This window comes from Euprymna scolopes, chromosome 13 (assembly GCF_053919585.1).
Source record: "Euprymna scolopes isolate OS-2025 chromosome 13, ASM5391958v1, whole genome shotgun sequence".
In the NCBI taxonomy this organism is placed as follows: Eukaryota; Metazoa; Mollusca; class Cephalopoda; order Sepiida; family Sepiolidae; genus Euprymna; species Euprymna scolopes.
The window spans coordinates 136,320,591-136,330,612 of NC_136494.1; the positions used below are offsets into that span (position 1 = coordinate 136,320,591).

General features: G+C 32.3%; 1 pseudogene; it reads left to right on the forward strand.

The window, feature by feature from the left end:
• Positions 1-938: 938 nt before the first annotated feature.
• LOC145292549 (U2 spliceosomal RNA) lies at positions 939-1,072 on the forward strand (annotated as a pseudogene).
• Positions 1,073-10,022: the final 8,950 nt, after the last annotated feature.

Genomic DNA, 10,022 nt, shown 5'->3' on the forward strand with positions numbered 1-10,022 from the left:
ATATTTCTATATGTCTGAATACCCTATATACAAAGTTTAAAATCCGTAGATAAAAATACGTTGAGTATATAGGTTGAGAATTGTTCTCTATCTCTCTTACGCACACACACACACACACACACACACACACACACACACACACACACACACACACACACACACACACACACATTTTCACTTTTATAGATATAATAGATAGATTATGCTAGATATATTTCCATATGTCTGAATACCGTATATACAAATTTTCAAATCTGTAGATAAAAAATGTATTGAATATATAGGTTGAGAATTGTTGTCTCTCTCTCTCTCTCTCTCTCTCTCTCTCTCTCTCTCTGGCTACCTCACACACACACACATTTTCACTTTTATAGATATAATAGATAGATTATGCTAGATATATTTCCATATGTCTGAATACCCTATATACAAACTTTCAAATCTGTAGATAAAAAATTTGTTGAGTATATAGGTTGAGAATTGTTCTCTCTCTCTCACACGAAACTGTGCGCTCGGCTTCTTCCCCCCCTTCCCACCCCAAATGCTTGGGAAACTGTGCACTGTTTTTGTTGGTTTTCAAGCTGCCTCTTCCCCCCCCCCACACACACACACAGTTTAACAGTAGTAGGAGGTCAAGAGAAAGAGGGTGAGAGAGAGAGAAGAGTAAGTTGGTGAGAGAGAGAGAAAAGAGAAAGAGGGTGTTGGTTTTATATTTTTATTATCGTCTAATATTTTGAAAGCTGAATTTCTAATAAAATGTGCATCTATAGGAGATAATGCCTGGGAATGTGTTCCCCCCCCCACAGTTTAACAGTGGTGTGACGTCAAGAGAAAGAGGGTGAGAGAGAGGGAAGAGTAAGTGGGTGAGAGAGAGAAAGAGAGAGAAAAAAAAAGAAAGACGGTGTTGGTTTTGTGAAAAAAGTTGTTATTTACAATTGTTCGCATTCTTGGCCTTTTGGTCAAGATCAAAGTGTAGTATCTGTTCTTCAGATGCTGCACTTCTATTTCTTGTTCTCTTTCGGTGGAGGAGAAATCCTCCACGACTGAGACAATTTTTATTTTTGTACCTTTTCTCCACGTTAAAAAACGACCCTGGTGTCTAACTCTGTCCCGTGGGGAGGCATAGTAAATAGGTACAATTGTTCGCCATTAGTGGATGTTGACGTCACGTCACGTGACATGACTAAGCGTTTTTTTTTTTAGTATGAATAACATTTTTTGTTTTAATTATAAAGTCTACACTTAATTTTATAGAAAATGATGTATATATAATAGAAAAAAAAAATTACTGGTTTTGTTGGATTCAAGTGGATCCCCCCCCCTCCAGTTTAAGAGATAGCAGGTCACGTGGTAATATACAAAATGGCTAGCGTAAATATAAAGATCGGTTTTTTTATCGACGAATATTTTGAAAGCTGAATTTTTTTTTATTCCTGTACATTTTTTCCTGATATTTTTCGTTAAAACTCTTGTATAAATACTATTTTTAACCAGTTAAATACGTTGGAGACATTGTCATGGAGTTTAATAATCTCTAGAACAAAGCAGAAGAGAAATTACAAAAGTATCGGTAAAACAAAGTGTTTGTTTACATTTGTTCGCCATTACTGGATGTTGACGTCACGTCACGTGACATGACTAAGCGTTTTTGGATTATGTAATATTAACATTAAAATGACAGGTTTTTTTGGGGGGCCCCCCTAGGAGAGAAATGATCAGTTCACCCCCTTTTAATGGTCCGTTTGGTGTGGAATTTCGATATTTGTCATGCGGGTGATCAAGGTTCAATATGATACATAATTTGTCAACTTTGGTTGTGTCTGTCAAAAGTTTGAGCTGACGTCACGTCACGTGACACGTATTGAATAACGTTAAAATGACAGGTTTTTTGGGGGGCCCCCCTAGGAGAAAAACGATCAGTTGACCCCTTTCTACTGGTCCGTTTGACGTGAAATTTCGATATTTGTCATCCGGGTGATCAAGGTGCAATATGATACCAAATTTGTCAACTCTGGTTCCGTCTTTCAAAAGTTTTAGCGTTACAAACAAACATACATACATACATACATACACACCGATTTTTGCCTTTTATATATATAGAAGACTAGCAGGGCTACCCGGCGTTGCTCGGGACCGTATAAACAATGAAAAAACAAAAGCAGATATTGAACATATGTTTGATTCTTAGGGGAGAGGAATCTTTCATCTCTATGTATTATTTGTTTTATCTACCCTAGGACTGATATTGTTCATGTTTTATCCCTAGCATAGGTAATTTACAGCATGTATATGAAATTGTTTTACCTTAGGGAGAAGAGAACAGGTAATATACAACATAATGTGTCTATATTACATCCCTGGCAACGCCTAGAAACCAGCTAGAACATGTATTTCAGTCAATCTTTATTATATCCTGGGCTATGCCAGGAAACCAGCTAATCTCTTTTTAGTGACTTGACCACCAAAATACCTCCCTAAGTGTGTCCTTTCTTTTGAACTTATTAGATATAGGTATCTAGAAATGTGTGTGAAATTTTGTTGAATGCATTGTTCACTATGATTTTCTTATTGTTCTACACAATATCAACTGTAGCGAAATAACACAGTCAACATAGTGTAGTGTTAGAATAAAGAGCAAAGGAAAAAATTAGAATCATATTTTGTAATTGCAAATCTAAATTTGCTAGCATGTACCAGTATTTGCCAGGTTGTGGAAATTTGGAACTTATAACATACTAGCAGGGCTACCCGGCGTTGCTCGGGACCGTATAAACAATGAAAAAACAAAAGCAGATATTGAACATATGTTTGATTCTTAGGGGAGAGGAATCTTTCATCTCTATGTATTATTTGTTTTATCTACCCTAGGACTGATATTGTTCATGTTTTATCCCTAGCATAGGTAATTTACAGCATGTATATGAAATTGTTTTACCTTAGGGAGAAGAGAACAGGTAATATACAACATAATGTGTCTATATTACATCCCTGGCAACGCCTAGAAACCAGCTAGAACATGTATTTCAGTCAATCTTTATTATATCCTGGGCTATGCCAGGAAACCAGCTAATCTCTTTTTAGTGACTTGACCACCAAAATACCTCCCTAAGTGTGTCCTTTCTTTTGAACTTATTAGATATAGGTATCTAGAAATGTGTGTGAAATTTTGTTGAATGCATTGTTCACTATGATTTTCTTATTGTTCTACACAATATCAACTGTAGCGAAATAACACAGTAAACATAGTGTAGTGTTAGAATAAAGAGCAAAGGAAAAAATTAGAATCATATTTTGTAATTGCAAATCTAAATTTGCTAGCATGTACCAGTATTTGCCAGGTTGTGGAAATTTGGAACTTATAACATATGTAGTGGCCTTTTCCTAGATACCTATTGCTAAAAATTATACTTTCATTTTGTTAGAAAAATCTCTCTTCAGATGCCCTGCATCATTCAAAATAAAAACAAATATTTTTATAATTGTTTCAGTATATTGCTACACAATGTGAAAGTTTTTAACGTTTGTAAAAAAAATCATGAATGTGCTTATATTGCAAAAAAGAAAATATCAGTGCACAGTATTGAAAGTGTTTGAGATTCAAAAGTCTGTAACATTTCTACTAACTTCATAAGATGTCATGTGAGAAACTGAATTGAATATCAAGACATTATCTGAAGCGTTTTTATTTTGGTGTAACATATGTGTTTACAGTGAACCTTAACTTTTAATAAACAGATTGGTATGCAATGACATAGGCTAAGAATCTTTAAAATATATATAAATTGGAAAAATGTGTGAACAAATGAAAAAAAAATGATCCGCTCCACTTGATGACATCAAGCACAGTAATATTTTAGTGAAGAAAATATGAAATTGATGTTCAGTGATTAGTTTGGATGAATGAGAAAATGTAATTGTTTGATGCATAAAAATAACTCAGTTGCTGTATTTGATATTAAGCAGCAAAATATAGTGATTTGAATATTTGGGAAAACATCAAACCAGATTATGTAAAAAGAAAAAAAAAAGATGAAATTAGAAAATATATATTTTATGTTTATGAGTTCTGCCAATCAAAATTTTGTGGCAGAAATTGGGTGATTACCATGCAATTTTATTTTGGTAAAATTCTTAAATTATTAGAATGTTTATTATAATTTCTAATTAGTGACTTGTTATAATCAAAATCCGCCCTAAAGAGTGTCCTTTCTTTTATTAGGTATCAGAGTAGGTATCAAGATTTCTACTTCTATACAAATGTGATATTTCAGATCTGTACATAAAAAATTTGTTGAATATATAGGTTGAGTATTGTTCTGTGTCGCTCTCTCTCACACACACACGCATTCTCACTTTTATAGATATAATAGATAGATTACTCTAGATATATTTCCATATGTCTGAATACCCTATATACAAATTTTCAAATCTGTAGATAAAAAAATTTGTTGAGTATATAGGTTGAAAATTGTTCTCTCTCTCTCTCTCTCACACACACATTCTCAATTTTAGAGATATAATAGATAGACTATGCTAGATATATTTCCATATGTCTGAATACCCTATATACAAATTTTCTAATCTGTAGATCAAATATTTGTTGAATATATAGGTTGAAAATTGTTCTTACTCTCTCTCTCTCTCTCTCTGGCTACCTCACACACACATTCTAACTTTTATAGATATAATAGATAGATTATGCTAGATATATTTCCATATGTGTGAATACCCTATATACAAATTTTCTAATTTGTAGATAAAAAATTTGTAGAGTGCATAGGTTGAGAATTGTTCTCTCTATCTCTCACACACACACATTCTAACTTTTAAAGATATAATAGATTATGCTAGATATATTTCGATATTTCTGAATACCCTATATATAAAAATTTGTTGAATGTATAGGTTGAGAACTGTTCTTTCTCTCTCTCTCTCTCTCTCTCTCTCTCTCGCTCACACACACACACATTCTCACTTTTATAGATATAATAGAAAGATTATCCTAGATATATTTCTATTTGTATGAATACTCTATATACAAATTTTAAAATCTGTAGATAAAGAATTTGTTGAGTATATGGGTTGAGAATTGTTCTCTCTCTCTCTCTCTCTCTCTCTCACACACACACACACATTCTCACTTTTATAGATATAATAGATTATGCTAGATATATTTCCATATGTCTGAATACCCTATATACAAATTTTCAAATCTGTAGATAAAAAATTTGTTGAGTATATAGGTTGAGAATTGTTCTCTCTCTCTCTATCACACACATTCTCACTTTTATAGATATAATAGACAGATTATGCCAGATATATTGAAATGTGTCTGAATGCCCAATATACAAATTTTGAAATCTGTAGATAAAAAATTTGTTGTATACATAGGTTGACAATTGTCCTCTCTCTCACACACACACACATTCTCACTTTTATACATATAATAGATAGATTATGCTAGATATATTTCTATATGTCTGAACACCCTATATACAAATGTTCAAATCTGTGGATAAAAAATTTGTTGAATGTATAGGTTGAGAAGTTTTATCTCTCTCTTTTTCTCTCTCTCTCTCTCTCGCTATCTCACACACACGCATTCTCACTTTTATAGATAAAATAGATAGATTATGCTAGATATATTTCCATATGTCTGAATACCCTATATACAAAGTTTCAAATCTGTAGATAAAAAATTTGTTGAATATATAGGTTTAGAATTGTTCTCTCTCTCTCTCTCACACACACATTCTAACTTTTGTAGTTATAATAGATAGATTATGCTAGATATATTTCCATATGTCTGAATACCCTTTATACAAATTTTCTAAACTGTAGGTAAAAAATTTGTTGAGTATGTAGGTTAAGAATTGTTCTCTCTCTCTCTCACACACACACACACACACAAGTTCTCACTTTTATAGATATAATAGATAGATTATGCTAGATATATTTCTATATGTCTGCCTACCCTATATACAAATTTCCAAATCTGTGCCCAAAAATGTGTGGAATATATAGGTTGAGAATTGTTCTCTCTCTCTCTCTCTCTCACACATATTCTCACTTTTATAGGTTATATAGGTTGAGAATTTTTTGCTCTTTCCATCACTCACATTCACACTTTTATAGATATAATACATAGATTATGCCAGATATATTTACATATGTCTGAATACCCAATATACACATTTTCAAATCTGTAGATAAAAAATTAGTTGAATATATAGGTTGAGAATTGTTCTCTCTCTCTCTCTTTCTCTCTCTCTCACACACACATTCTCACTTTTATAGATATAATAGATAGATTATGCTAGATATATTTCCATACGTCTGAATACCCTATATACAAATTTTCTAATTTGTAGATAAAAAATTTGTAGAGTGCATAGGTTGAGAATTGTTCTCTCTATCTCTCACACACACACATTCTAACTTTTAAAGATATAATAGATTATGCTAGATATATTTCGATATTTCTGAATACCCTATATATAAAAATTTGTTGAATGTATAGGTTGAGAACTGTTCTCTCTCTCTCTCTCTCTCTCTCTCTCTCGCTCACACACACACACATTCTCACTTTTATAGATATAATAGAAAGATTATCCTAGATATATTTCTATTTGTATGAATACTCTATATACAAATTTTAAAATCTGTAGATAAAGAATTTGTTGAGTATATGGGTTGAGAATTGTTCTCTCTCTCTCTCTCACACACACACACATTCTCACTTTTATAGATATAATAGATTATGCTAGATATATTTCCATATGTCTGAATACCCTATATACAAATTTTCAAATCTGTAGATAAAAAATTTGTTGAGTATATAGGTTGAGAATTGTTCTCTCTCTCTCTATCACACACATTCTCACTTTTATAGATATAATAGACAGATTATGCCAGATATATTGAAATATGTCTGAATGCCCAATATACAAATTTTGAAATCTGTAGATAAAAAATTTGTTGTATACATAGGTTGACAATTGTCCTCTCTCTCACACACACACACACATTCTCACTTTTATAGATATAATAGATAGATTATGCTAGATATATTTCTATATGTCTGAACACCCTATATACAAATGTTCAAATCTGTGGATAAAAAATTTGTTGAATGTATAGGTTGAGAATTTTTATCTCTCTCTTTTTCTCTCTCTCTCTCTCGCTATCTCACACACACGCATTCTCACTTTTATAGATAAAATAGATAGATTATGCTAGATATATTTCCATATGTCTGAATACCCTATATACAAAGTTTGAGAATTGTTCTCTCTCTCTCTCTCTCTCACACATATTCTCACTTTTATAGGTTATATAGGTTGAGAATTTTTTGCTCTTTCCATCACTCACATTCACACTTTTATAGATATAATACATAGATTATGCCAGATATATTTACATATGTCTGAATACCCAATATACACATTTTCAAATCTGTAGATAAAAAATTAGTTGAATATATAGGTTGAGAATTGTTCTCTCTCTCTCTCTTTCTCTCTCTCTCACACACACATTCTCACTTTTATAGATATAATAGATAGATTATGCTAGATATATTTCCATACGTCTGAATACCCTATATCCAAATTTTCTAATATGTAGATAAAAAATTTGTTGAATATATAGGGTGAGACTTTTCCTTCCTCTCTTTCTCTCTCTCTCTTTCTCACACACACACAAGCTGAAAATTGTTCTCTCTCTCTCTCTGACTCTCTCTCTCTCTCTCACACACACACACATGGTCATTTTATAGATATAATAGATAGGTTATGCTAGATATATTTCTATATGTCTGAATACCCTATATACAAATTTTTAAATCTGTAGATAAAAAATTTGTTGAGTATATAGGTTGAGAATTGTTCTTTCTCTCTCTCTCACACACACATTCTCACTTTTATAGATATAATAGATTATGCTAGATATATTTCCAAATGTCTGAATACCCTATATACAAATTTTCAAATCTGTAAAGATAGAATTTGTTGAATATATAGGTTGAGAATTGTTCTCTCTCTCTCTCTTTCACACACATTCTCACTTTTATAGATATAATAGATAGATTATGCTAGATATATTTCCTTATGTCTGAATACCCTATATACAAATTATCAAATCTGTAGATACAAAATTTGTTGAGTATATAGGTTGAGAATTGTTCTCTCTCTCTCTCTCACTCACTCACTCACTCACTCACTCACAAACACACACACACATTCTACCTTTTATAGATATAATAGATTATGTTAGATATATTTCCATATGTCTGAATACCCTGTATACAAATTTTCAGATCTGTACATAAAAATAATTTGAATATATAGGTTGAGAATTGTTCTCTCTCTCTCTCTTCTCTCTCTCTCTTTCACACACATTCTCACTTTTCTAGATATAATAGATAGATTATGCTAGATATATTTCCATATGTCTGAATACCCTATATACAAATTTTCTAATCGGTAGATAAAAAATTTGTTGAATATATAGGGTGAGAATTGTACTTACTCTCTCTCTCTCTCTCTCTCTCTCTCTCTCTCTCTCTCACGCACACATTCTCACTTTTATGGATATAATAGATAGATTATGCTGGATATATTTCCATATGTCTGAATACCCTATATACAAATGGTCAAATCTGTAGATAACAAATTTATTGAATAGATAGGTTGAGAATTGTTCTCTCTCTCTCTCTCGCAACCTTACACACACAACCACACGCAAACATTCTGACTTTTATAGATATAATAGATCGATTATGCTAGATATATTTCCATATGTCTGAATACCCAATATACAAATTTTCAAATCTGTAGGTAAAAAATTTGTTGAATATATAGGTTGAGAATTGTTCTCTCTCTCTCACACACTCACATTCTCACTTTTATAGATATAATGTATAGATTATGCTAGATATATTTCTATATGTCTGAATACCCTATATACAAAGTTTAAAATCCGTAGATAAAAATACGTTGAGTATATAGGTTGAGAATTGTTCTCTCTCTCTCTTACGCACACACACACACACACACACACACATTTTCACTTTTATAGATATAATAGATAGATTATGCTAGATATATTTCCATATGTCTGAATACCCTATATACAAATTTTCAAATCTGTAGATAAAAAATGTATTGAATATATAGGTTGAGAATTGTTGTCTCTCTCTCTCTCTCTCTGGCTACCTCACACACACACACATTTTCACTTTTATAGATATAATAGATAGATTATGCTAGATATATTTCCATATGTCTGAATACCCTATATACAAATTTTCAAATCTGTAGATAAAAAATGTATTGAATATATAGGTTGAGAATTGTTGTCTCTCTCTCTCTCTCTCTCTCTCTCTCTCTCTCTCTCTCTCTCTCTCTCTCTCTCTCTCTCTCTCTCTGGCTACCTCACACACACACACATTTTCACTTTTATAGATATAATAGATAGATTATGCTAGATATATTTCCATATGTCTGAATACCCTATATACAAACTTTCAAATCTGTAGATAAAAAATTTGTTGAGTATATAGGTTGAGAATTGTTCTCTCTCTCTCACACGAAACTGTGCGCTCGGCTTCTTCCCCCCCTTCCCACCCCAAATGCTTGGGAAACTGTGCACTGTTTTTGTTGGTTTTCAAGCTGCCTCTTCACCCCCCCCCCACACACAGTTTAACAGTAGTAGGAGGTCAAGAGAAAGAGGGTGAGAGAGAGAGAAGAGTAAGTTGGTGAGAGAGAGAGAAAAGAGAAAGAGGGTGTTGGTTTTATATTTTTATTATCGTCTAATATTTTGAAAGCTGAATTTCTAATAAAATGTGCATCTATAGGAGATAATGCCTGGGAATGTGTTCCCCCCCCCCCACAGTTTAACAGTGGTGTGACGTCAAGAGAAAGAGGGTGAGAGAGAGGGAAGAGTAAGTGGGTGAGAGAGAGAAAGAGAGAGAAAAAAAAGAAAGACGGTGTTGGTTTTGTGAAAAAAGTTGTTATTTACAATTG